Source organism: Octodon degus, unplaced genomic scaffold (genome assembly GCF_000260255.1).
Source record: "Octodon degus isolate 3935 unplaced genomic scaffold, OctDeg1.0 scaffold00033, whole genome shotgun sequence".
Classification (NCBI taxonomy): domain Eukaryota; kingdom Metazoa; phylum Chordata; class Mammalia; order Rodentia; family Octodontidae; genus Octodon; species Octodon degus.
In genome coordinates this window covers 17,426,837-17,451,885 of record NW_004524609.1, presented here as the reverse complement: position 1 = coordinate 17,451,885, position 25,049 = coordinate 17,426,837, and the positions used below count along the sequence as shown (strand labels likewise).

General features: G+C 55.3%; 1 protein-coding gene across 7 annotated transcripts in view; it reads right to left on the bottom strand.

Annotated features, from left to right (window-relative positions):
- Window positions 1-25,049, bottom strand: part of Sept9 (septin 9) — a 170,181-nt gene that overhangs the window by 25,136 nt on the left and 119,996 nt on the right. Inside the window, exon 1 of one of the 7 annotated variants that reach the window (XM_023713919.1) lies at window positions 8,696-8,908. The exons of 4 other annotated variants lie outside the window; for them this stretch is intronic. The gene's annotated coding sequence lies outside the window, so the exon portion shown is untranslated. Of the gene's footprint in view, window positions 1-8,048; window positions 8,254-8,392; window positions 8,418-8,695; window positions 8,909-25,049 lie in introns of those variants that run through there. 2 more of the 7 variants (XM_023713922.1, XM_023713920.1) reach the window with 2 other exon arrangements.

The window sequence follows — 25,049 nt, the reverse complement described above, 5'->3', positions numbered from 1 at the left end:
CACACACACACACACACACACACACAATAAATAAATGTAAAATAAATAAATAAATTTAAAAAAAACAAAACAAAACAAAACAAAACAAAAAAAAAAAAAACAGTAACAACAAAGAGCTGGTAGATGTGCACTCCCTGAGCATAGAGACTGTGTCCTTCCTGCCCACGGCCACTCATGCCAGGCTCAGTCCCTGCATATCCGGTCCCTTGCGCCCAGAGGCACTGCTGCCTGACCAGACTGTAGCAGCTCTCCTGAGCCTCTGCAGCCTGGGCAGGACAACCTGCCCTCCAAGACACCCACTCAGCACCTTGTCTCCCGGACTTCAGGGCCGGCAACAGCACTGAGAGATCAGACTTGTGGCCCTTGCAGGGACCTGAGCTTCTACCCAGGCCTGGCAAGGATATCAGTCTCTGGGCTGCAGTGGGCCCTCCCAAGGGACACAGATTACACCTGGAAGAGGCCCTTTTCTTCTTCCCACACCCCAGAGTGGAACATCTGCCAGGAGCCTGGGTGAGAATACAAACAGAGAATGCTCTAGCCCTACTTCTCAAGGCCTCCTGGGGCTGGAGGCAGATTTAAGGATACCTGAAGTCTTTGGTCTCCAACTGCCTCAGGGTGTGAATTCCAAGTGCCTCATCCCCGCCTACCCAGAGCCCCCAGGTCCTTCTGGGGACAAACCACGTCCCCCCACCCCATGAAGTGGAGGATAGCACAGAAGGAGTTTCTGCTGCTTGAGCAGGTGGGGAAACTGAGGCACACAGCAAGGTCATTTTCCTGGTTTCTCCTTCCTTTCATGTCTCACTATGGGCCTGGCTGTTCTCTGGAGAGACCGAGGTCCCTGCAGTCCCTGCCTGGGCCATAAACACAGCGCAACTCAGACTCTCAGTGCCATCTCAGAGAAGCCCTGCAGAACCTTGCTGAATGCATCTATAAGTGACTGAGTTAGAGGAGCTAGGGCTGGGAAGCCCAGGGCACAGTGAACCTTGGAAGGGGAGCAGGGAGAAGCAGCCATGACACTTGGAAGGACAGAAAAAGCAGGCTGGGGAACACTATGCCCTGTGGCCTTGCCGTTCCCAGGACAGCCAGAAGCTGGCACTGGTTAGAAGTACAATGTGGGGGTGACACTCTAGACAGTGACGCAGCAGCAGAAGCCACTCCTGAACTTTCCATCACTGCCACTGGGCCCTGGACACTACAGGCCACGCCCCCCTCCCCAGTCCAGAGTCCCGAGTCCCTTACCATCACCACACCAGGCTCATTTCAGGAACCCTAACTCCCTACTTCCCCCAGTCCCTGCTCCTCTTACTGCCCTTAACCTGTGCTGCTCCCTCCCTCAAGCTGTCCTCCTCCTGGATCTCTAGAGCCCAAAAAGTCTTCCCCCTTGCTCTTAGACCAGAAAGCCTCTCTGTATCTCTATCTTCCTGACAAGCCCATGGATGTCGGGGCACCCATCCTACAGCTGCCTGGGCACTTCTGGCCCTGCTGGCCAGAAGCTTCTATAAGGCCCATTTGACATGTCCCTTCCTTGGACCTCATCCGACCCACTGCTGGGACTTAGTGGCTGATGCAGCCTACAACAGACTCAGCATCTCCAAGTCCACCGTCTGAAGGACTGGGCTCCTGATGGGCACTGGTGTCCAATGTGCAGGCAGAGAACGCAGCTGAAGGAAAGAGTGAGCCTAGGGTGCATGCTCAGCAGGCGGAGCCAAGGCCCGGGCAGCTGGCTTGCCCAGGTGGGAGACTGGCACACAAGTACCTCCTGGAGTCACTGCATAGGCCAAGTTCCCACCAAGGTCACCGTGGAGCCAGCAGAATAACAGGGGCAGATGCGGGGGGAAGCAACCGGTGTTGAGGAGTCAACCGGTGCCCCTTTCGCAGAGATGGGTGGTCTCTGGGCCCAGGTCTTCCCATGGCCAGTGTGGGGCTCCCCTTTTCTCTGGTCTCCCTATCCGGGCCTTTGCAGAGACTTTCATCAGTATCAACTTCTCCCTGACTCTTGGCTCCTCTACTCTTCTGGGGGTGCCAGGCCTGAGCCAGGTACTCAGTGCTCTGGTGCCTGAGCTGCCCTCACTTTCTGCCTGAAATGATTTGCAGCCTCTTGGGGTGCTAGGGAGGGATAGAAAGGACCTTGCTAAACCTGAGTAGGGGGCTTAGCAAGAGAGTGGTAGATGACAGCTAGGCATCTGTCCCCACTGGGGGCCCTGCCATGAAGCCCATGTGGGGCACAGTTCAGGCCCACAGAGCAAGCCACGATGCAACCAAACAGGGCAATGTGAAGTGACCCGTGCGTGAATGGTTTCCACATTGCAGGGGACACTCCCAGCCAGCTAAAGACACCATTGCTTGGCCCACCAGGCCTCCCCTGGGGATGCAGGGACAGAGGATTTGCCAAGGGGCTTTGGGCAACACTGGCGCAATCGAGATCTGTGAGCGGCCCTGGACCTCAGTCATGGGTGGCCTGGATCCAAAGTAGGTCAGTGAGTCAGCTAAAACGCACCAGAGTCGCAGGCCCTAATACATTATGCATCCCCAACAGCCTCTGGTGTGCTCTAAGAGTAGGAGGTATGGAAGGTACTTTCTGGCTAGCAGAGTACTGGGCAGGGCAGTGACACCACTGCTTGCCTCAGCTTTTTCATCTGCCAAAGAGGGACAAGGTTCTCAAGGGAGCCCTGAGAAGGCACGAGTAAGGGGGCAGGCTCAATAAGTGGCCCAAACAGGGTTTGAAATTATAGACCTTATGCCTCAGCCTAAATATCTGGGATTACAGGAATGCATCAACACACTTGGGGCGTGTGTGTGTGTGTGTGTGTGTGTGTGTGTATGCGCACGCGCTTGTGTGTATGATGCTGATGGAGCCCAGGGCCTCGCACATGTGCTAATAATAAGCTCAAGCCTGCACTGCTCTCCTACTAAGCCACTGCCTGGGCCTATGATGTCCCCACTTTTTAAACAACTACATGTAAGCCAACAGGGAAACAAAGGCCTTTAAGAAACTCGCCCTTTATCCCACCAGGCAAGAGTCAGGGAGAAAGATGTTCTGGGATGGAAACGTTCATCTCTCAGCGTCAGCCTCCACCACTGTCAGATGGGGAGGTAAGGAAGGGGCCTAAAAAAAGTTTGGGGGGTCTAACTGAGAGCCGGAACAAGCCCCACTGGGGAAAGGTGCAGGCTGTGGATCACCAAGACCTCTGGTCCCATGCCTCCACTGATTCCCAAGGCTGGAGGAGGAAAGGCTGCTTTTCCCATGCCCTAAGCTGCAAGAAGGACTCCGGATAGGAACCCCACTGCTCCCTAGAGAAGATGCTGCAGTGTCTGGTGGCACGATGGGGCACGGGGCCCCTACCCAGGGGCTCTGCGACACTGTGGAAGCCCAGCTGGTTGGGACATGGGGTTCTCAGGGTACAGAGGGGCAAGCAACACAGCTCTATGGATGTAGGCATCCAGTGCCCATCTGCCCCAGGCCCTATGAGCCGCAATGGAATGTCCTCTTTCTCATTGACTTGTTTCAGTGAAGCAACTGGCTACACGAGGGCCGGGAGGGCTTGAAGCTATGGGTCTATCAGATTCCCAAATTCTCAAAAAGAATGCAGAGGAACCAATGACCCAGAAGCCTCAAGCACCAAGTGCAGAACCACCAGCTGCCAGGCTGCTCCACAGTGAGCCCACTAGGCTATGTTCACACTCAGCCCCTTGGGTGGAGCCTAGCCTGGAGGAAGGACTCTTGACAGTACAGAACTGCAGAAGCGAGGACACCAGCAACAGCACACTGGCTTGGGGGCCCTGTGCCTGCTCACCCTAAACCACACCCTGGCTGGCTTCGCTCATAGCCAGGGGCAGGTGAGCACCCCATCTGGTCCCTATGCGGCTTCCTCGTCCTCTGCTATCCACTGTGCTGCACCTGTGCTGTTCTGTGGTCCTGACCCCGATCCTTGCCCACAGGTCTCAGTGGGTCACACTGCCACCCACCACTAGTGACACCATTGGTGGGTAGCATTTCCCTGGGCCTCAACAAACAACACACAAAGGACACCACTCCTGTTCTGCAGCCCACCTCACAGGGGAGTCCCAGGGAGAGGGAGGTCACTGGGTCAAAGCCCCTGTCTGTGGAGCTAATGCATTAAAATCACCAAAGAAATGTTGCTCCTCTCCCCTCCTTCCTTACCTCCCCACTCACCTCCTTCCTTTTCTAGTGCTGGGGATAGAACCCAAATCCTTGGGCATGTTAGGAAAGGTCCCTACCACTGAGCTCTCTCCTCAGCCCATTAAAGCATTCATTTTTGACCCTTTTTCTTAATGGCCCTCAAAGGAGACCTCATGCAAAAGAAAAGCAAAAAAATATGGGAATAAAAAAAATCCTAGCTGGTCATGGTGGTGAACACCTGTAATCCTAGCACTCTGGGAGGCTGACACGGAAGAATCACAGGTTCAAGCCCAGCTGGAGCAACTTAGCAACTGACTGAGATCTTGTCTCAAAAATAAAGAAGGGCTGGGGACCTAGCTCAGTGCCAAGGCTGTGGGGCTTCGATTTCCAATACTGTCATTTAAGAAAAAAAAGGTAAAAATCTCACTGCACAATGCTGACCATTCATTCACTCAACCATTAACTGAGCCAGGACCAGCGAGACCAGGAAATGAACACAGAGATCAATGAACTGCAGTCCCTACACGAGGGAGACAGACAGGCAGACCCCCAGGATGCCACCCTAGGATCCCACTGTACAGGGCTTCCTTGCAGCTGGTGACCGGCCATAGTCATTGCAGTGTAAGTGAGATCACAACCACAGCCACAGGAGCCACTTTCTCGCCGGGCTTGGCAGGCCACAAATATTATCTCTTCTTCCAGCGGTGACAGGCACCTGGAAAGGAGCCTGGGAGATAAAAGATAGAGATCTGGGAGGAGGGAGACATTCAACTGGGGACACAGGCAAAGCAAGGACAAGGACACCAAGGCAAGGACATGACTGTCCCATGACCACAGTGGCCGTTGTGGCTGTTTAATGACCAAATTAAAACATTCACAAATCACACTTAGGCTGGGCAGGGACAGGACAGGCAGGTCATCGTGTGTCACTTTTCAGGCCCCTTTGTGCAGAGCTGCGCCCAATCCTCCAACCAAGCCAAAGCTGGGCCCTCCCCCAGTGGCCAGCTCCTGTAGCAGACTATGACCCCTGCCCTGTGGGCGCCTGGATGAGGACAGAAGCAGCACAGACTGGAACAAAGCTCAGTGACTCCACTGCTCAGTACAGCCCAGTGGGTGCGAGTCCCAGCGTGGATGAGGCAGACCACCCTGGAAGGGGAGGCAAGGCAGGGGTGATCCTGGCACAGAGGATTCTGGAGCCACCCACGGTCCCCAGGTGCAGGTCCCCGGGGTTCTGGCAGGAGCCCCTCGCCGGCCTGTAATTAGACCTGCACCCTCTCTGCTAAGTCTTCATAAAACAGACTTGCAGGGCCTTGGTGCTTTGGTGTGCAGCCACACTCAGAAGACTCCCTGGGAACGCTTCAGAAGGCTCCACAGGGCTCCCGGGAACAGGCCCCTGCCTGTCCCAGGAACTGGGCTGGCTCTCACTACATAAACCTCAGCTTGGCGCTGGGAGGAAGATATCTGTCTGGGAAGGAGAGCCAGCCGCGAGCTGCTGCTGATGTGTCTTCCCTAAATACAGCAAGGCTGTGGTCTGAGACGGGACCCTTTGGGACATGAGCCTGGGCTGCTTCCGGAAGTACAGTGGGCATCTCCCATCCTTGTGAAGATGAAGATGCCAAGAGGGGCTGGGGGGCCACTGCAGTCACGCAGGAGTGGGCACTGGGCTCGGGATTGACCAGGTGCCTGCCTTTAAGATAAAGGTGTTTTTTCCAGCCCCATAGTCCTGAGGGAGGGAGGAAGTCCAGAAACTTCCGGGGTGGTGTGGGAAAGATAGTCCAAGGCTGAGCCACACAGGTCAATGGGAAACGGAGCCGAGCCCTGGAGGCAGGCTTCTCACAGAGTCCTCAGACCCTGTGACACTGCATGGATTCTCAGCGCTGCCTAGACTGGCAGGGGCCATCCTAGGACAGATTCTGGTGAGGGCCTATCACCCTGGTGGAACTGCCCTATCTCACCCGAGCGGCTCTGATCAGCCCTGCAGAAACAGGAAGCTGTGGAGGACACGGTGGCAGAGCAGAGGGGGCAGGGAGGGAAGTAGTGGCCAACTCTGGGGTCCCACTATGAGGGTTATGGGAGCCCATCACCACAGCCAGGAGGGGACCTGGCACTCACATGATGACTCCAAAGGCCTCAAGGAGGGTTGTCTTGGACATGAGGTAATGGGGCTGGCCACTGAGTTGCTGGGCTTGGCCTCATGACCCTGTGGCTGCCTTCCCATGAGAGCAGAGTTCATGGTGGGCGGAAGCCTGGCCCCTCCATCTTGCAATGTCCTGTGGTCAGCACAGTGGGTCAGCTGAGCTGGTCACCCTGTCACAATGGCAGCCCACAGAAACAGGGTCTGTGGAGGGACACATCCCAGAAGATGCAACAGTGTTGCAAATGCCCTGACACAGAAAGAACAAGGACAGGAGGTTGGCCGGAGGTCAGCCATAACTCAGGTTCCCAGAGACAGCTGTCTAGCAAGGTGAGTCACAGAGAAGGCTGCTTCCACAGCAGCCTGTCCAAAGCAGACACAGAAGAGAGAGGCACAGACCACACCTTTCCAGAAAGGACTCAGAAGGAGCTGGCTGCTCACCCCTGGACGCTTACTGTATAAGTCCCTTTCTCCTAGTTCCTGACAGGGAGCCCCATGGCCTCCAGGAAGAGCCGGTCAGAGTGTGACATTTGCGTAAATGTCACAAAACCCCACTGAGTGTCCAGCTAAAGCCACTTGAACAAGGTGAAAATGTACAGCAGTATTAGGGAACTTCCATCCCCTGCTCTAATGGGTTTTTCCCCCACGAGATCCAAACCAAATTCCAACTTGGTGTGGCAAGCACTGTCCCCACAGCCCAGAACTGAGGTGCAAGAAATCCACCACCCGGCTCAGCTGCTTGGGGGTGGGTGGGTACATTTTTCTTAAAAGAAAAGAATTTCACACTTGTCTTGTGGAGTGTGGGGGGCAGAGGGAGACCTCTGACCAAAACACCCCAGTTTTCCTATCTGAAAAGAGTAGGAATGGGTAGAGATGAGGTACAGCAGGCTGGACCCTGACTCAGTCCCTAGGGGACACGTGGGGCAGAGTCTAAGCGCAGACAGCAATGTCCCAGGTCCTTCCTGCTTGGGTGCAAGGGACTACAGTTCAGGGGGCTGCAGGATCTGAGTTTGGGGGTGTCCCAGCATCTTGGTTTGCCCACAAAACCCCCTCTAGAGACAACACCACTGCAGAGCTGTTTCCTGGACCCTGGCTCACTGTCAGGGGCTGCGGAGAGCAGACACCCCCACAGTGCATTCTCCAGCAGAGCAAATGCATTCCAGCCCCCAACCCCACCCAGCAACACCCTCTGCCTTGCTTGCACCCGGTATGGTCCTGCGCATCCCAGATGTCCCTGGAACCCAGAGCTGACCGACCATCGCCTCAAACTCTCCAACGGCAGTGTGGGTTCTGGGATTGCTGATGACTGGGGTCAGTGCAAGCTAACCCCCCACCTTCCCACCTCCACTTCTTAAGACCCTGAAGCTGTGTGGAGGGACTTGAGAGGTGCAGTGGCCAATTCACCTTTTCCCCAGTGGCTCTGCAAGGTGGGGAAGCCCCTCTCTGAGGGGAGCACATCCAAGACTCTCCCGACAGGAGAGCATAACCACTAGGCAGAGTTGGCCAAATATTTATAAAGCAAGAGCTGTGACCACACAAAGCCCTTTTCTTCTATTTCGCGACAGAAAATCTGGTGCCCGCGTGGAGATCAAGCTCCCTGCCGCCCCTCTCCCAGGACATGGGTTGTCCTGCGGGCTCAGGGTCTGGGCCAGGGGGTGGCATGGCTCTCAGCCCCACCACCATGGCCATCAAGGGCCACCCGGCGGCCGCGCCACCTGAAGGACCCCGGAGAAAGCGGGTGCGAGGCTGGGAGAACAAAGAGCGAGGACTCACCCAGCAGCTGAAAGTCGGGCTGCGCTGGACTCCGGAGAACCGCGGCCCGCCCACCGGGTCACATGGCTCAGGGCCCAGCAGAGGATCAAAGGGGCTTTGTGGCCACGGAACAAGGAGCCTCCCAGAGCGCAGGGCAGAGGTAGGAGGGCCCGCGAGGAAGGCCTGCTGAGGGAGGCTCGCAGGCTTCAGGCTCGACGGGGAGCTGCTGCTGCGGGGGGCAGGGCGAGGGGTGCAGGAGGCGGGGAGAGGGACGCTCGCTCTCGGCGGGCACGCGAGAGCCTTCTCTGCAGGAGACGCCGAGGAGCCACCCTCAGTCACCCCCCCCCCCCAAGAAAGCGACTCACTCGGTCCTTAGAGAGTAAGGGCCACAGGGGAGCCACTGCGGAGCTCTCAGGCCATGCTGCCGGTAGCCAGCACTTGCCGGTGTGTGCCACGCGGAGCACCGCCCCTCCTCCCAGCCACATGCTTCCCTCCAGGGCTAGCCGCCCGCGAAATCTCCAGTGTCCTCCAGACCCACAGCCTGAGCCATTGCCCCAGGCTCGAGGGCAGAGCACAGCCCCAGCTCCGAACTCCCCGTCGGCCCAAGTGAGAGATGTGAGATGCCGGCTTTGCGCAGGGAGGAGACCAGGAGAGGCAGCACAGCTCACCTTGAGCTCTGCTCTAAGTTAAGAAGAGCCTCGAACTCAGATCCTCATCCCGCTCCTGCTTCTCCCTTTGGCCTCTCCCCGTCTGAGTAGTAAGATAGGGAGTCTTCTCTGCTCCCTGCTCCCCGCGCCCCCGTCCTGGGCGGGTAAGGGGGTCCCTGGAGTAGGGAGGGACCCTGCTGTGGCTGGGCCCCAGGCGCTGGGATCTGCCAGACCTATCCTGGTGCCCTGGCCTCTGACCTGACCTCTGACCAGAGTGAGTCACTCCCAGGCACTGGCTCAGCCAAGGTGGCCCTGGGCCAGCTCCCACACTAGCTGTGCTGGCTGGGGGTGGGGCTGCTCTGAGAGTTTAGTTGGGGCTACGAGGTCAAGTGGAAAGCAGCCTGTGAGGGCCTCAGAGAAGGGCGCCTCAGGGCCACAGTCTTGATTTTCCCCAAGCCGCGCTAGCCACAACCCTCCCAGGGCTTCCCCAGTTGTCTGGGATTCAGGACCCCAGCATCCACCCACCAGCCAAACCCCACAATTCAAGGTGGCATTCCAGGCACTTCACAGTTTTGCAGTCTGACCTTCCTCATCTGTGAAATGGGCACCATCAGCACCAGCCACAAGAATTCACAGAAAGTGCATGTCCATACCGGAAACAGTAGCCCCTCAAGAGGATGGCTTTCTTTTCCTCAAAGAAGGTGACCCCGGGGTATGTCCTTCCACTGCCCACCCATCACCAGCTCTGACAAACAGCTCTTTCAAGAATCCACAAAAAAAGGATGGCAGAAGGGAATCCTGTCTCACCAGGTGTAATGGCCAGCCACAACTCCCTGCCCTTCTGGCCCCGCCCTCCCTAGAGCTCCCCACTGAACCTGCTTTTGGTCCCTGGCCTCTTTGTGTCCCCAGCTTTCTGTCCCCACAGCCACACCTTGGTGGGTACCAGGCCCAACCCAGCACCTGCTGGCTCTCCAAGCCCACCCTGCTCCTGCCCTCCTCCTGGGGATGCCTGGCTTGGGAGGGGCGCCGGGGTTCTCAAGCTTCTCTTGCATTCTCGGGCCTCACAGCAGATGAGGGGATTCCCCAGGCTATATGGGATGCTGCTCTAGCACAGGACATCTGTCCCCAGTACTTGGGGGGAAAGGGCATCCTTGACATTCAACACACTCCAGGAAGTAGCCAGACACCTCTAGGGGGTCCTTCCTACAGAAACTGAAGGCAGCCATAGACATCACCTTAAATTTTCTGTTGCTTAAAAAAAAACATATCAAGGGGCCTGAGGACATAGCACAGCAGTATTAGCACCTTCCTGGCAAGCCCAAGGTCCCAAGTTCGAGTCCCAGTATCACCAAAAAAAAAAAAAAAAAAAATCAAGTGACATTAATTTTGATACTTGTAAAATGTTAAATGTTACATACCTAGTGAGCAAAATAGTTATCATTTTAACATGTAACCAACCTAAGAATGAGGGACACGGTTCAGTCCCATTGCTTTTCCTTTCTGCACAGACTTGAATCCAGGGTACATTCCACCCTTTCAGCCCCTCTCAGTTTAGAGTAGCCATGAATGGTTCAGTCCCAGAACTGCCCAGATCCCTGGAGAGCCTCTGATTTGGACGGCCCGGGTCACACCTGGGTCCATGTCCTTGAGACATGTTCAGGATGGACAGGACACAGCTCAGGGAGATCCACAGGGGCACTGACTGTAAGCAACCATTGAAGACACTGATGACCACACCAGCGTTCTCTGCCTGGGGAGATCTCACCCAGATTTCAGTGTCAGAAAGAGCAGCGCCCCTACCTCATTTCCCCACCACAACGAGCTACCTCTCCAGTTTGTTTTACTTTTTATTTTGAAACAGAGTCTAGCTTGCCCAGGCTGCCCTCAAACTTGCAATCGTCCTGCTCCAGTCTTCCAGAATGCTGGGATGACAGGTGTGTGTCACCACATGTCTCCTAACTTCTCTTAAAAAATTAAAGCTGGGTGTGGTGGCACATGCCTATAATCCCAGGACTCGGGAGGCCAAGGCAGAAGGATCAATGTAAGTAAAGCCAGCCTGGGCTCTATGGTGAGTTCATGGTCAGCCTGAACTGCATAGGAAGTCACTGTCTCAAAAAAAAAAAAAATTAATTTGCTAGGCCTATGGCTAGGCATTATTTACAGGATGGAGGATACTAGGTCCTGTGACTGCTGATTATCCCCTTTCCTGATGTCCCTGTCTTACTAAGCAGCTCGTTCCAAGAAAGGAGGACAGAAGGGTGACAACACCCAGGCTACCTCAACCCCTGCTCTCCCGGAGGCCGAGGCACCCACACCCTGGCTTTTGCTGTACGTATACCCTTCCAACAGCTTACCCATCATGCTTGTGTTTATTTATCTTAAAGTCACTTAAGATTGCACTTGAAAAAAAAAAAAAAAAAAAAAAAAAGAATTTTTAGAGACAGAGAGCAGAGCAGTGGCTGCCAAGGCTGGGGCCGGATGGGACGGCTACTTAATGGACCCGGGTTTCCGTTTTGGGGTGATGAGAGATTCCAATGGAAGACAGTCATGATGGTGCACAACACTGAGCGACCCTATGGAAGGCGCAGTAGATGGTCTGCATGCTTTACCACACCAAAACATGCATTTTGAAGAAAAAGAGTTTAACCGGGCATGGCAGGATGTACCAGTAATCCCAGCACTTGAAACACTGAGGCACGAGTTCAAGGCCAGCCTGGGCTACATAGTGAGTCCAAGGCCAGCCTGAACTGCATGGTGAGACCTGTCTCAAAGAACAGACAGAGACAATAACAAAAACACAAAAAGAGTTTAATGTGTCCTTCCCCCAACCACCTTAACCCAGTTTGTTCTATTGGTTTCTACCTTAATATCAAAAGGCCCATGAGTCACATCCAGAGCCCCTGGGGACAGACAGACCAAGGTCTCCTCCCTACACTTGACCATGAGGTTATATGGTGATAGGGAGCACACAGATGCAATGAAAGGTGGTGAGACCCAGAGCCCATGTGTGTAGGCCCTGAAAGCAATTACAGGTGTCCTAGTGAGAGGGAGGCAGAGCGACAACCACCAGAAGGCGGCGATGAGATGACAGGCAGAGATAGGAGTGCTGTGGCCAACGGCCAAGGAATGCAGCCGACACCAGGAGAGCCAGGAGCTGGCCCTGCCCATGCTGTGACGTTAGTCCAGCAGGACAGGAGAACCGACCTTCCAACTGTAAGAGAATAAACTCCTGTTGCTCTAAGCCACTGTTTGTGCTAATTCACTGCTGCAGAACGGGAAGCTAACCCGAGGGCTGAGCTGGTGGGTGGGCTGCTTCAAGCCTAGCAGCCAAAGCTGGGGACTATGACCCTTCCAGGCCCCCATCAGGGTCTGCGTTGGATCTCCCAAAGCCATTGCTCTTGGGGCATTCTGAGCCAGGCCCACATCCACCAAGACCAAGGAATCCCCTCCTCCTTTTCTGCTGGGCATCCGACCGACCCACAGCAGGTAACAGGTCCCTTCAGGGTCCAAGCTACGCGTCCCCCTGCCAGGGAGCAGCACCCTGTCCTCCTGGGTACCCTCCCAATGCAAGGGTTGTGCACAGCAGCACTGGCCAGCAGGGTCCTACTCTGGAGTCCCCACGGGGCAGGCATGGTTTCCTCCTCCAACTGAGCCATCAAGGACGGGAGCACAGCACAGTCTCGCAGGCTGACACCTGCAGGAAGCGCAGGACACCCATGTGCCACTCTGCACACAGCCCCATCAGTAGAAAGGAGGATGTGGTTTCACAGCGCCCCCACTCCGTCTCTCTCTCTCCCTGTCACTCTCTTTCTCTGTCTGTCTCTCTGTCTCTCTCTCTCATACACACACACACACACACACACACACACACATCCTCAGTGGCCATGGGCCCACATCGTCCTGCCAACTCCTTTCCACTGCCCCAGGTGACACCCTCATGGCTCCTGTGCTGGAGAACAGGAAGAGCTGTGTGTGGACACGTGGCAGCTGCAGCCATGCGTGCCCGGGAATTACCAGGAGGCGCCCTGTACCTCCAAAAGCCTCTGCGAGCACCTGCAAGGCTGTACATTCCTGGGGTGGGTGGGTAGAGTCCCCAAGTCTCCTGGATAGAAGCCATGCTAGGAGGGGAGTGGAGGCTTCTCTTGGTGACAGACCAGTGACTTGCCTGGGCTGGCTGTTTTGTCACATTTGGTTGGCATCTTGCTTTCTTCCAGATACTTCTCTCAGTCTCAATATTCAGATCTCAGAAAGAAAAATGAGGGAGCTCCTTCCTCAGAGCCAGCTTCCTCCTCTAATGGTCTCGTCTCCCTGAGGGTCCTGGCCCTGGGTCTAGATGGCAGCTCCCACCCTCCCACCACCCTTGAACATCCAGCCTCGCCACCTGGCCTCTGCCCACCTCACATCAGGACGCCTCTGGGTAGGTTCTGGCCAGCATCCAGCTTCACCCCCTCTGACCTCTGAGGCAGTACTGGCAGGAGCCTCTCCTTCTGGAAGGGTGCCCAGCCCCCTCTTCTCCCCCTTCCTTAGTGCAAGGATGAAACACTTCCATGGGGCAGTATCCCCTCCTTGACTGAATCTCCTGGGGTGACCTCCTCTCCATCTCCATTTCTAGCTCAGCCTCTCGGCTTGATGAAGAGCAAACAGCCACATCCCTCTCGTCCCCTCTCCGTCCAACTCTACCCAGCAGCCCACTGGCCTGATCCTGACGTTGCTCCTTTCTAGAGCTTTAGGGTCAGGCCCTTCCTGTAGGGCTGATGGTGCTCTATGCTACTCCCAGGAGGGCTGCATCCACCCTTCCTCTCTGCCCACTTCCTCTCTCTTCCCTCCTGAGTGGTCCTTCCTACCCGGCCAACCCATGTCCAACCTCAACTACAGCTCTGCTTCAAGGGCCCTGCTGTAGCCAGGAGCGGAGGTCCCACAGTGCCCCAAATCTACAGCCCGCTCTGGTACACATCGCCCTCTCCAGGAAGTCCTCTCTATGTCTCTATTGCAGGTAACTACTACCCCCAGTGCCACCGGTGCCTGTAGAACATGCCCCTACCTCAGACAGGACACAGCCCCATTTCCCCCTTTCTAAGAAGTGTTCGCCCTATCTCATCCCATCATCAGCAAGCAGCTTCCTCTCCGGCTACCTTTTTCATTTCCTCTTAAAAAGCTAATACAACATCAACAGTGTATCTTCAAAATTATGTGACACTATCTTCCCCTGAGTGCAGCCAACTCTATGACTAGCACTTTGTAAATCAGGGCCAGGGCCCAGGGACACACCCTGTTCTGCACCATCACCTCCCACCCCAGGCCCAGCCCAGCCCACAGCATCTCCCACAGCAACTCTTCAGCCAGGGGCTGCAAACTCCTGTAGCAAAATGCTCCAAACCCCCTTGACTTCAAGCCAGAAATAATAAGACACACCCTGGTGGCTTCCTGGCAATGGAGAGGGAAGAACTGAGCACCTCACCTTCTCATATGAAGCCTAGGACCAAAACAATCCCTGGGCAAGTTGAGGCGCTGGGGCTCCCAGAGCCAGGGTAGTAGAGGGGGCAAGCAGACACGCACACATACACAGACACGAATGAACTGCCAGGGTCATGATGGAATCTGAGTGCTAACTATGTTGGAGCGACACATGGGTCGGGTCAGGGTATAGGAGAGGCTGACCCCTCCTTTGCCATCCAAAGGCGGTCATGTCCATAAGGTTTAAGCTCATCTACCTTGGTGACTGCAAGACGTGAAAATGCACCTGGCACTACTAAGACTTTAGCACAAAGAGTGGGTGTGAATGCAGGAGACGGGCACAGACCACGACCCTTACCTAGGCCAACTCTGGCAGATACCTGGGATTTGCGTCGTGTCGGTTATGGAACCCGAGGCCTAGCACATGCAAGGTAAGGGCTCTACTACCGGCCCAAGACTTGGTTGTTTATTTCGTCCCCACACTGCGCATTGCCTGGCTGGGACTCTTCCCCACCTTGAGAGATAAGAAAAGTCCAGGGGCTGGAGAGATGGCTCAGTGGTCTAGAGCACCTACTTAGAACAGGCTTGGCAAAGCATTGGGGACCACGGTTCAATCCCCCAGCACCACATGCCAGCCAGCCCCGCCCCCTGGTGGGCTGAGCTGGCCACACACACACACACCACACACACTCTCTCTCTCAAATAAATAAAAATAAAAAAAAGAAAAAAAGAAAAGAAAAGTCCAGAATTTCCCACTGTGGGACAGCAGGTATCAGGTGTAGAAGCACAAGTGCCTAGCAACTCTTATCTGCAGGAACTGCTGTACCCAGAGGCCCTCAACTGTCATGAACCCCTGCCCCAGGGCAGCTAGGAGATGGGAGGTGCTCACCCTCCAAGGCATGGGCACACTAACGTCTCGTCTCCTGTCTCTCCTAGAAGCCCACTGAGCTTTCTAAGGAATCTTCTGTTTCCCCTTCTGTGCTTCTCCTCCTCCTTCCCCTCCTCTGCTACAAAGATGACACACAAGTCCCAAAGCCCAGATGGCCCTCAAGTCATTTTCTGTGAACTTCCACTTGTGCATAATCAAACAAGTCTCTTCTCTTGCCGATTCATCATGTTTTTCTTTTATTGTATTTGGTACAGGGGCTACAGGGGCTCACTACACAGATCGGACTCATAGTGATTCTCCTGTTTTTAGCTACCCAAGCACTGGGATAATAGGCATGTGCCACCACACCCAGTCTCAAATGCCATCCCAGTGCACCCCAGGGATGGAGTGGGCACTGCCTGTGGTACCAGAGATCAAACCCGGTCCCCACGCTTTGCCTAAGTAGGCATGTTAGTCTGCTGAGTTATCTGGCCAGCTTTTTACTATTACTATTATTTCTGATTAGTTCACTGATCCCCAGGTACTGAACTTAAGAGGTTATGGGAAAAGGTTTTCTTCCCCAATGTCTTCAAAAACACTCCCCTCTGCATTGAAGAGCCCCATCTTCCCCACCTACAGCTGTCACGCTCAACTTCGCTTTTGAAGTCTTGTTAAAGCTGGACAGTCACCCTGAAGAATGTCCCCACACTGAGTTCCCAGAGTCCAGTAAATTTCACAACTGACCCTCTTTTGAATAATTAAAAACAGGTCAGTAGTCTAGATATATTAATTCCTGCAATGTGAGTTTCAGAAAACTCTGGTATAACCTCAGATAATGATCTTCAACTGTTTCCCAAACATGTCTGCCTATGGAACCCTTTTGTCTCTATAATGCCCACCAAAAGTCCCTTGGAGAACACAGGTTGGCAAACACTGATTTAGCCTCACAGGTTTGTCCTCTCTCCTCCTCCAGGCTAAATCCAGATTAAAACAGCTCCAGACGCAAACAGGGGTGGGACGCCAGCCCCAGAGGTAGGAGGGCTCACCTGAAAGCCACAAATCTAATATTATTTTATATCTAAATTCTTACAAGGAAGCAAAAGAATGGTCAATTAAACAATGATGATACAGGCTTTTTAAAATAAAATAAGCCTAATGTCCAAAACAGAGTAAAACCAGTGAAAATGAACAGCCCAGGACAAACTCACAGACATAAAATGTGAAGCTAAAAAGGGTGCTCATGCCCAACACAATGCTAGCTGTGCAGTTTCACAGCCTGTAAAACAGAGCACGCAGTTGAGAGCAGCTTCGTGGCCAACTGCAAGGCATGCTGGGAGTGAGCGCAAATGCCGAGGCCAGCAGGAGGGCTGGGGGTGGTGCTGATGGCACTGGCAGGTGTCTTCTGTTAGGCACACCTGGTGTTCTCTGTCTGAGATCATGCCTATTTTTAAAATGTAAAAGAGCAAGCCGGAGATGGTGGCACATGCCTGTAATCCCAGCACTCAGGGAAGCTGAAGCAGGAGTATCACAAATTCAAGCCCAGCCAGGGCAGCTTAGCAAGACTCTGTCTCAAAAAGAAGCAGAAGAGGAAGAGGAGGAAGAAGAAGAAGGAGGAGGAGGAGGAGGAGGAGGAGGAGGAGGAGGAGGAGGAGGAGGAGGAAGAGGAGGAGGAGGAGGCCTACAAGGATGGGGAGAGAGCGGGGAGGAGGAGGGAAGGGAAGGGAGAGAGAAAGAAGTCTTATCCTGCTCTAGGTCAAAAGGCAATGAGATTTTCTGTGGATAAATGCCTGCATTGGGCTGGTGAGATAGCTCAACAGACTAAGCACCTGCTTAGGCAAGCACAGGGACCAGGATTTGGTCCCCAGCACTGCATGCCGCATTGTCCCTGCCTTGGGGCACGCTGAGATGGCCACCAAGACTGGGAGACCTGGCATAGTGGCACACCTGTGATCCCAGTGCTGGGGAGGCTAAAAACAATAGTATCATGAGACCCTGTAACAACTACATTATTAAAAAAAGAAAAAAAGAAAAATGCCTGCATCGCCTGAGAGGAAGTTGTGGCCACCTTGTCCTCTTGCAGTTTACTTGCTTGGCATTCTAGGACAAGGAAGCCACCTGCTCCTTGGCTGTTCACCATTCCTACCCCGCCGCCACAGGAGGATTCTGGGGAGGCTCATAAGGTGCATAAACATGCTTTGGAAACCACATGAAGCCTCTGAGCAGGTGAGGACAGACAGGCTCCAGGCCGGTTTTCATGACCTGGCAGATCCCCCAGGGAGGGGCTGTGGCTTCCTCCAGGTTAGCACCCACCACCCAGGGTCTCAGCCCTCAGGTCTGGTGGCCCTGCTCTTGGGCAGCCCACAGGAAGTTTCCACCAGCCTCAGATCCCCTCTTGCAGTGCGGCACCCACAGTCCCTGCCCTTTGCACAAATACACAACAGGTCAATCTGTTACCACGGCAAACAAAAAAGCTTGTTGGATCTGGACCAAAATGAGCCCAGCCAGCTCTCTCCTCTACTCCTTCTCCCTGCCCTCAGAACTGGGTCACAGGACTGTGTGTCCACTAAGACATGAGCAGCACAGACACTCATCACCCTGCATTCCTCGGTCCTCGCCAGACCCTCCCTGGCCAGGCTACTGGTCCGTTTCTGCACTACCCAGGGACTCATGGGCTCTCCCACCCACATCTCCCTTCCACCCAGGCAGCAGCTGGAGCTCAGCTAAGATCCTGCATGGAGCAGCTAAAGGATTCAACCTCTCTGTCACTTCTGTCTGTGTGTCTGCTACCTTGCCTGGTTGCCCGTCTGTCTCAGCTGCAGATGGAACAGATACCTTAAGCTCTGAGAGCTTTCTCATCTTGAGAAAGGGAGAGAGGGAGGCTGACACACGTAGAGACCAGCCCCAGCCGGCCTGGCCCTGGGTGGAGGATCCACACAGCAGCTGCCTCCTGCTTTCAGGCTGGCAAGATGAGGCAGAGGGCGTGGGCGCAGGCAGCCGGGAGGAAGGGAGTGTCTGGCCGGCAGCCTCCACAGAGGGTTGGAGTTGGAAGTGCGAAAAGGAATCAGCGGAAACTGCTCCCTGCCCACGAGCTGCACAGATCTGAGCTCGAAAACAGTAACTGCAGCCAGAACTCCTGGGCAAGTGCTGTTTAAAAAGTACGTTAACAGTATGAAATGCCCTGAAGACTTTATCACAATTTGCACGCAGAAATGGGAGACAGGTGGCTGCAAACACCTTCTGTCTGTGCCTTCCTCCCTCCAGACCTTCCCACTGCAATTCTGAGGGTCTCCAGGTACAGGGACACAGATGCCTCAGAGGCGCAGGCCCTGCCTGCTCTAGTCTTAAAATCACAAAGGAGACACAAAAGCTAAGATAAAGCTGGGTATGGGCACACACAGCTGTAATCTTAGCGGTTTGGAGGTCTGAGGCAGGAGGAGCCCAAGTCTGAGCCCCACCTAAGGAATCTACCCCAAGTGAAACCATGACTCAAAATTTTTTAAAAGGAGCTATAGCTCAGCCTCTACACCACACTGCCAACAGGTATCTTGGGGTCCCCCATCAGTGCACGTCCAGCACCGGTGGACCGGTTCTGTGTCACTGATGACCTCAGGCAGGGCCCTGGGGAAGATTCTAGAGTAGCCTGGCTGTCATACCAAAGGATGACTGACAGGGCACAGGGTGGTGGCTGGCTAGCCTAAGGCCAGAGACCTCAGCACCCCTAGCCTGGTCCCTGATTGGCAGGGAGGCCTGGGGCAGCCTCCTGTGGTACTGAACCTGGCTGAGCGGGCCATGCAGGTGCAGGTACAGCTGGGAAGAGGGTCAGTGCTCTGCTCCCTGGAACCAGGACATCGGCCTGGGTGAGCACGCACCCACAAGAGGCCCCGCTTCTCTCCCAGGCTTCTCTCTTCCCACCATTTCTGCACTGGCTTCATTTCCTGGCCATAGCCCGTGTGGCCCAATCACAGTACCACTGCAGCTGCCAGGAAGGAGAGGAGCATGCTGTGTGACCTCAGGGAAGTCACTCCGCCTCTCTGGACCTCTCTGGACCTCGTTCCCTCTGAGTGATCTGAATGACTTTGTGTGCCTGTGACTTACAGGGACACCCGACTCCTGCGCCCTCTTCTCCCTCTAGGCCTCAAACCAGGCTTCCAGAACCTGTGCACACCTTTGCCTACCTAAGAAATGCTTGGGAACTTCTCCCACCTTCTGCTATGAATCAACCAGGACCTTCACACCACGCTGTACCCATCTGTTGTTTTAAGACAAGGCTTCACTCTAATGCTGTTTCCTGGGCTGGCCTCGAACTTGCAATCTTCCTGCCTCGGTCTCCCAGAGTGCTATGAAGGCAGGCATGTGTCACAGCACCTGGATGCTTGGAAACATTCTCCATATCAAGTGGCACCCTGTAGTCCAGCTCTTCCAGCAGGCAGGAGTGGCAGTGGCTTTCATTGCCACCCAAAATCTCCTGGTGGACTGGAAACAGTTTTTTGTCCACCTCCACCCTGCCTCCATCAACAGCCCAGATCGGCCAAACAGGAGGTTGTGGGTGGCAGAGGCCACCAAGGCCAGGCCGGTCCGCAGCAGGGACCAAAGGGGCGGAGAAAAACTGCAGATTTCAGCCTAAGGTTGGAGTAGGAACGGTAGGAGGAGCAACAGCAAAGGGAAAGGGGAAGTGAAGCCTTCCCATCCCCCACTCCAGCTGGGGGGAAGGGAGGCTCCGGCCGGACACCTCCCCACCTCCACCCCCACCCCAGGCCCCTGTTGGCTCCTGCCCAGGCCGCCCAGGCTCCAAGACTCCGCCCCTGCCCCATCTCAGGGGAGAAAGGGGCGCTTCGCTTCGCCAAATCCCAGTAATGAATCCCACATTCATCCCATCTTCTCGCTGCTCCCTGGAAACCCTCCCTCCACCTTCTGGCTGAGCTCTGAACAGCTGGCCCGCAGAAGTTGCTGGAATTCAACACGCAGAGGTGCCTGCGAAGAGCCCTCCGTCCCTCACCCGCCCCTTCCTCTGCAGATAAGGCTCCTCTGTTCCTCCCTTTCCCTGGGAAAGCTGGAGGCCGGCAGGAAGTGGGATCCTCCGTTAACCCTTCCTGCGCTCCACTGGCCTACGCCGGTTTTGAGTCTCAGGCGCTCTCACTTAGCTCCGCAGGATTCCTAGTCTGCTCCCCGCTGCAGTAACCCATGAGGATTTCACTGGTGAAGGAAGGGAGCCCTCTTAAGAGGCCAGAGCTGGACTCACTGCAAATGCTCCAATACCACAGTTTGCCACCAGCTGCCCTGATACACCTAGCACAGCCCCCAGGAAGGCCAGGCACTGACCCCCTCCTCGAACCCCAGGAGACTGGTGAAAGACCAGAGCGAAGCCACCACGGCCCCGCTGCGCCACCTTTCGGGAAAGGCGAGTATACAAGGAGCTGTGCCGAAGACCCTCCCCCAGCTCTTGCAGCCCCACCCCAATCAAGGGCAGGGCGGGGCCCTCGCGGTCAGTCCCTGGGCCTCTACCTGCAGATACATACCCTGATTCCTCTGCCCTCCTTCCCTCTTTCCCTCCCATGTTGGTGGCCACTGCTGCAGCTTGGTCTTAGATCCAGTGAAAACTTCCCTCCTGAATCAAGACCACAGAGGCTCTGGGGCTGCCACCCAGAGGCCAGGAGACGCAACCCTCTCTGTGTTCCTCAGATCCAAGCTCCAAATAAGGCTTAGCTTCCAAGGCATGAGCACACGTTCACTCCCAGCCAGGGCTGCGGCACCCAGGACTCGCGGTTTGATGGAATGAGAGGCTCCACACTGCTGGGGCATCCCGGCTCTATGGGGCTGCCTGCAGTGCTGCACAAGCCCCAGGAGAGCAGGGGAACACTGCCATCCTCTGCAGTGACGTTACTTAGCAGACCAGTGGGGATGGCAGGCTGTGGATTCACAGTCAACAATCTACCCATATGAATCCTCCCAGAAAACCAAGGAAAGGTCTGCAGAGTGTGTGACTCCACTCCCAGCTTTTCTTTCTTTCTTTCTTTCTTTCTTTCTTTCTTTCTTTCTTTCTTTTTTTGTGGAACCAGGGATTGAACTCAGGCCCTTGAGCTTGCCAGGGAAGCTGCCAGGGAAGTGCTTATTCCATTGAGCCATCTCCCCAGCCCCTCCTTCTTTCATTTTTGGGACAGGGAGTGAGCTAGGTCTCTTCAATTGACTAGGCTGGGCTTGACCTTCTCAATCCTCCTGCCTCAGTTTCCCACAGTGCTGGGATTACAGGCGTGCCCACTACGCCCAGCTGAAGCAGTACAGAGATCTTACATGAAGTCTACAGCAAACCTCCGGGGGCAGCCTGCTGTCCCCACCCACCCATGCAATACTCCTGGACGCCCTGAGAGGTTAAGCGATATACCCCAAGCCATACAGTGTCCAGGTGCTGGAGCCTCAGCCAGTCTTGCCACCAAGTCACAGAACCACATTCAGCCAACAGGCCACTGAGAAGCCGCTCGGCTGGAAGGAAGAGGCCTGAGTCTTCCCCCTCAGGCCTCCTGGAGACAAAGGAAGAGGCCTGAGTCTTCCCCCTCAGGCCTCCTGGAGACACCACAGGGTGCCAGCCCACAGATACCATGCTGAGGCTCTTGGACAACAGACAAGTGGAAGTGTGCAAACCCACACACAGCAGCTGCCGCCCGGCACTGCTAATGCACGCTCACGCGTGCGCACACACAGTGCCGGGCTGTGCTTAAGCCCCCCACCAGGGGCCCCAAGCCAGCTCCCTTCAGCCTTCCCCAGCAAGGCGGAAAGACTTAATTAGTACCATACAGCTTGCAGTCCAGAGAGGACAGGAAAGGAACCCCAACCAACGGCTGTGGGAAGGGCTGGGAGGTCGAGCTGGGGACCTTCAGAGGACAGAGGGGGCGTGCAGGCTGGCCGGCCCCTCCTCTTCCCCTGCAGATCTGTCCCTGCGGGTGTTTGTTACTCAGAGCCTGTCCCCGCAGCTAGTCACACTCCAGCTCCAGCCCGGCCCCTTCCCAGCTCCTCCCAGCTCTCGAAAGCCAGCCAGGTCACTGCTGCTGGTGCAGCTGCCATTTCCGGCAAGGAAAGCCGTTCCAGGCCCGAGGGCTGGTGGGAAAGCAGCTGAGACGCTGCATCTTCTGGTGGCCAGGGGCACAGGACAGCTCAGTGACATGGATGCCACATGTCAGCCCCTGGTCCACATGGACCCAGCCTGAGTAAAGGGGGCTTCTCCCCATTCCCTTTACCAGAGGAGGGTCACCAGGCTGAGCTGTCACAGCTCCCTTGTACAACCCCAAATTATCCTATCAAATGCCCTGCCTGCTCTGTCTGGGTCCACGAAAAGTTTGGGGCAGAAATTCGAGATTGGGACGAATGCTGCCAGGGGACCCCTATGGGACAGATACGAGAGGCTCCTTGGAAGGGGGCCCTTCCTCTAAAGAGCACCTCTTCTTTAGCACATGGCTGCTAGGGCCAGGGAGATAGCTTAGTGGCACAGTGCCTGCCTAGCAAGCACAAGGTCCTGAGTTGGATTCCCAGTACCAAAAACAACTACAACAACACAAACAGCATGTAGCTTCTGGGACACATCCTGTGATCGGGGGACACAGTGACTGGGGCTGATGGAACAGAGCTCCCCGTAGCATCCTTAATCTGTCTTCCGTGCAACAGCAAATTCCTCTTAGAGCTCAGCCTGCATACAGCTGGGTTTTCTGGTGCTTGGAGTTCAAAGCACCCTGCCTGTGAAGTGGGAGTGAGCTGCCGCACAGAAGAGCCAGCCTTTTCGGACTTGAAGACTCAGGCCCTACACAGGGCGTCCCCGCTCGGAGCCAAAGGACAGAGGAAATCCCAGGGGGCTGTTCCCTGTGAGTCAGCAACTCTGTCTCTGCTTCTGATGGCTTCCAGGAGAAGCATTCTGTCTTTGGTAGGTCGTCAGCATCCTGAGAGCCAAGATTCTTCTCTGGACAGCAGTCCTGGCACAAGCTCACACCGGGCAAGCACTGCTGTGCTGGGACCTCACAACATCCCAGGCCTCCCCAGCCTACTGGCACTCCCCATCACTAACTTCAACACCTTAGGAAGCTGCACAGGCAGGTCGAGCAGCCTGTCTCGGGTCACACAGTACCCTGCCAGCTTCCCCCTGACCGGGGAGAGCCAGTGCCTGGCAGAGGATCCAGCCCGAGACCTCACATTCCGAGTACAAGTCAGGAAGCAGGGCCCTTGCTTGTCTCTGGTCACCAAGTGCAGCAGACTTTTCCATCAGCCATCTCACAGGAGGGAAAGCCAGGAAGGTGCAGTGGTTCAGTTTCTGCAGCCAGGAAGCTGCCCTCCCTGGCCAGGGTCTTGCTTGTACTATCACAAGACCCCAAGCAGGATAAAGCGGGACACACTGGAGGCACCGCTTCCTGCCCACCGCCCCCAGCTGGGACCTGGCCCTGGCTGGAGCTCCCCAACTGTTTCCACATCCCCTCAGCCTAAGACAGCTTTATACCCAGTGTCCCCTCCCACTGCAAGTGGCTCAATCCTCCCACAGGTGACAAGCCTCATTCTAACAGCGAAAGGCGGAAAAAAAAACCCAGCATGTGGCAGCAATCACACTGTCCTGCCAGGGAACTGCAGCTGAGCTCATGTTTTGTTTAAAAATGAAAAATTATATTAAGTCTATATATAGAAAAGCACCAACATGGAGCAGCACTTATTTCAGTAGAATGCAATTATTAATAATCATTTTCCTAAGCGCTCCTAATTAAATTTTTTTTGGTTGTGAGTAGGCATGATTTTTAAAAATCATGAAAGATGTAGGTTATTTTTCAACCAAGAAGTCAAAAACTCTAGAGCATGGAAGCCCATATCTGTAATTTTGGTTACTCCAGAGACTGAGGCGGGAGGATCACAAGTTTGAGGTCCACTGGGTACAGGGACCCTTTTCTAGACCAGGAAGCTGGGAGTCTCTGGAAGACACCAAGACCACCTGGCCTTTGAGCGTGTGTAGTGGCGCACACAGCTCAGGGCTGCCTCACAGAACACCCAGCTCCCAGAGGAGGTCTCCTGTGTAGGTGACAGTGGGCACGTTGCTGACAGCTCAGCCTACTGCACCAGGGCTCTGTCTGCAGCTGCCAGCCCGGCCTACTGAGCTCCGTCTGTGACACAGCCTCTGCCAAGGTTTGGCTTCAATCCCGGCACTGCCTGGTACCTGCTCTGTGACAATGGACTAGCAACTCCGCCTCTGTTCCACCTGGGTTGCTGTGATAGTGATGGGGCTAGAGACACTGAGCCCAGCGGATGGCATGCTGGCAAGACGGTGATGCAGCAGGTGTGGGCTGAAGATCACAGCAATGACAGTGAGTAACCAAAGCACAGGTGACCTGGGCCCTGAAGGGTGCCAGTTCAACCAACCGCTCCGAACAGCAGCCTGGGCAGCTCAGAGATCACCAGGCCGGGAGCTGCCAGGGCCCTCTCTCCTCAAGGGCTTGCAGTCCAAGGGAAAGCAGAATGGGGAAAGAGGTTGGGGACCCATGGCTTCCCCACCTGGGGCTAACATCCCAGTCAAGACAGAAGTGCTTCCCCCTAGCCTCAGAATCCACAACACAGGGCCCTCAGCAGCTGCGACGCAGGGCTGCAAGTCAGCCCTGCAGGGGGAGCTTCTCAGTTCACCAGGCCTGGCCACCACGAGGGCCACCGCCTGGGTGGGGAGGAGAGGTGGGCGTCTCCCATAGCCAGCAGGAACCCACGCACCAGGTCAGCCTTGTAGATGCCTGCCCTCCCTGCTCCTGGGATGTCCCAGCTTAGCCACAGCCAGGGCACCTGTGAGGCAGGTCTCTTCCCCTGCAACCCACCTGCACCAGACCAGGCCCTGCTCCTGCCATGGTCTCCTGTGCCCTGGCTTGTGGTGTTGGGCTGCTCCGAGACCAGGCTACATGAGCACCACTCCCACTGCTAGCCTTCACCCTGGCTGTGCTTCCCACCAGGTACTCGGCACTCCTGGGAGCACAGTTGTCTTTTTTTTTTTTTTTTTTGGTGGAACTGGGGATTGAACTCAGGTCCTTGTGCTTGCCAGGAAAGCACTTATTC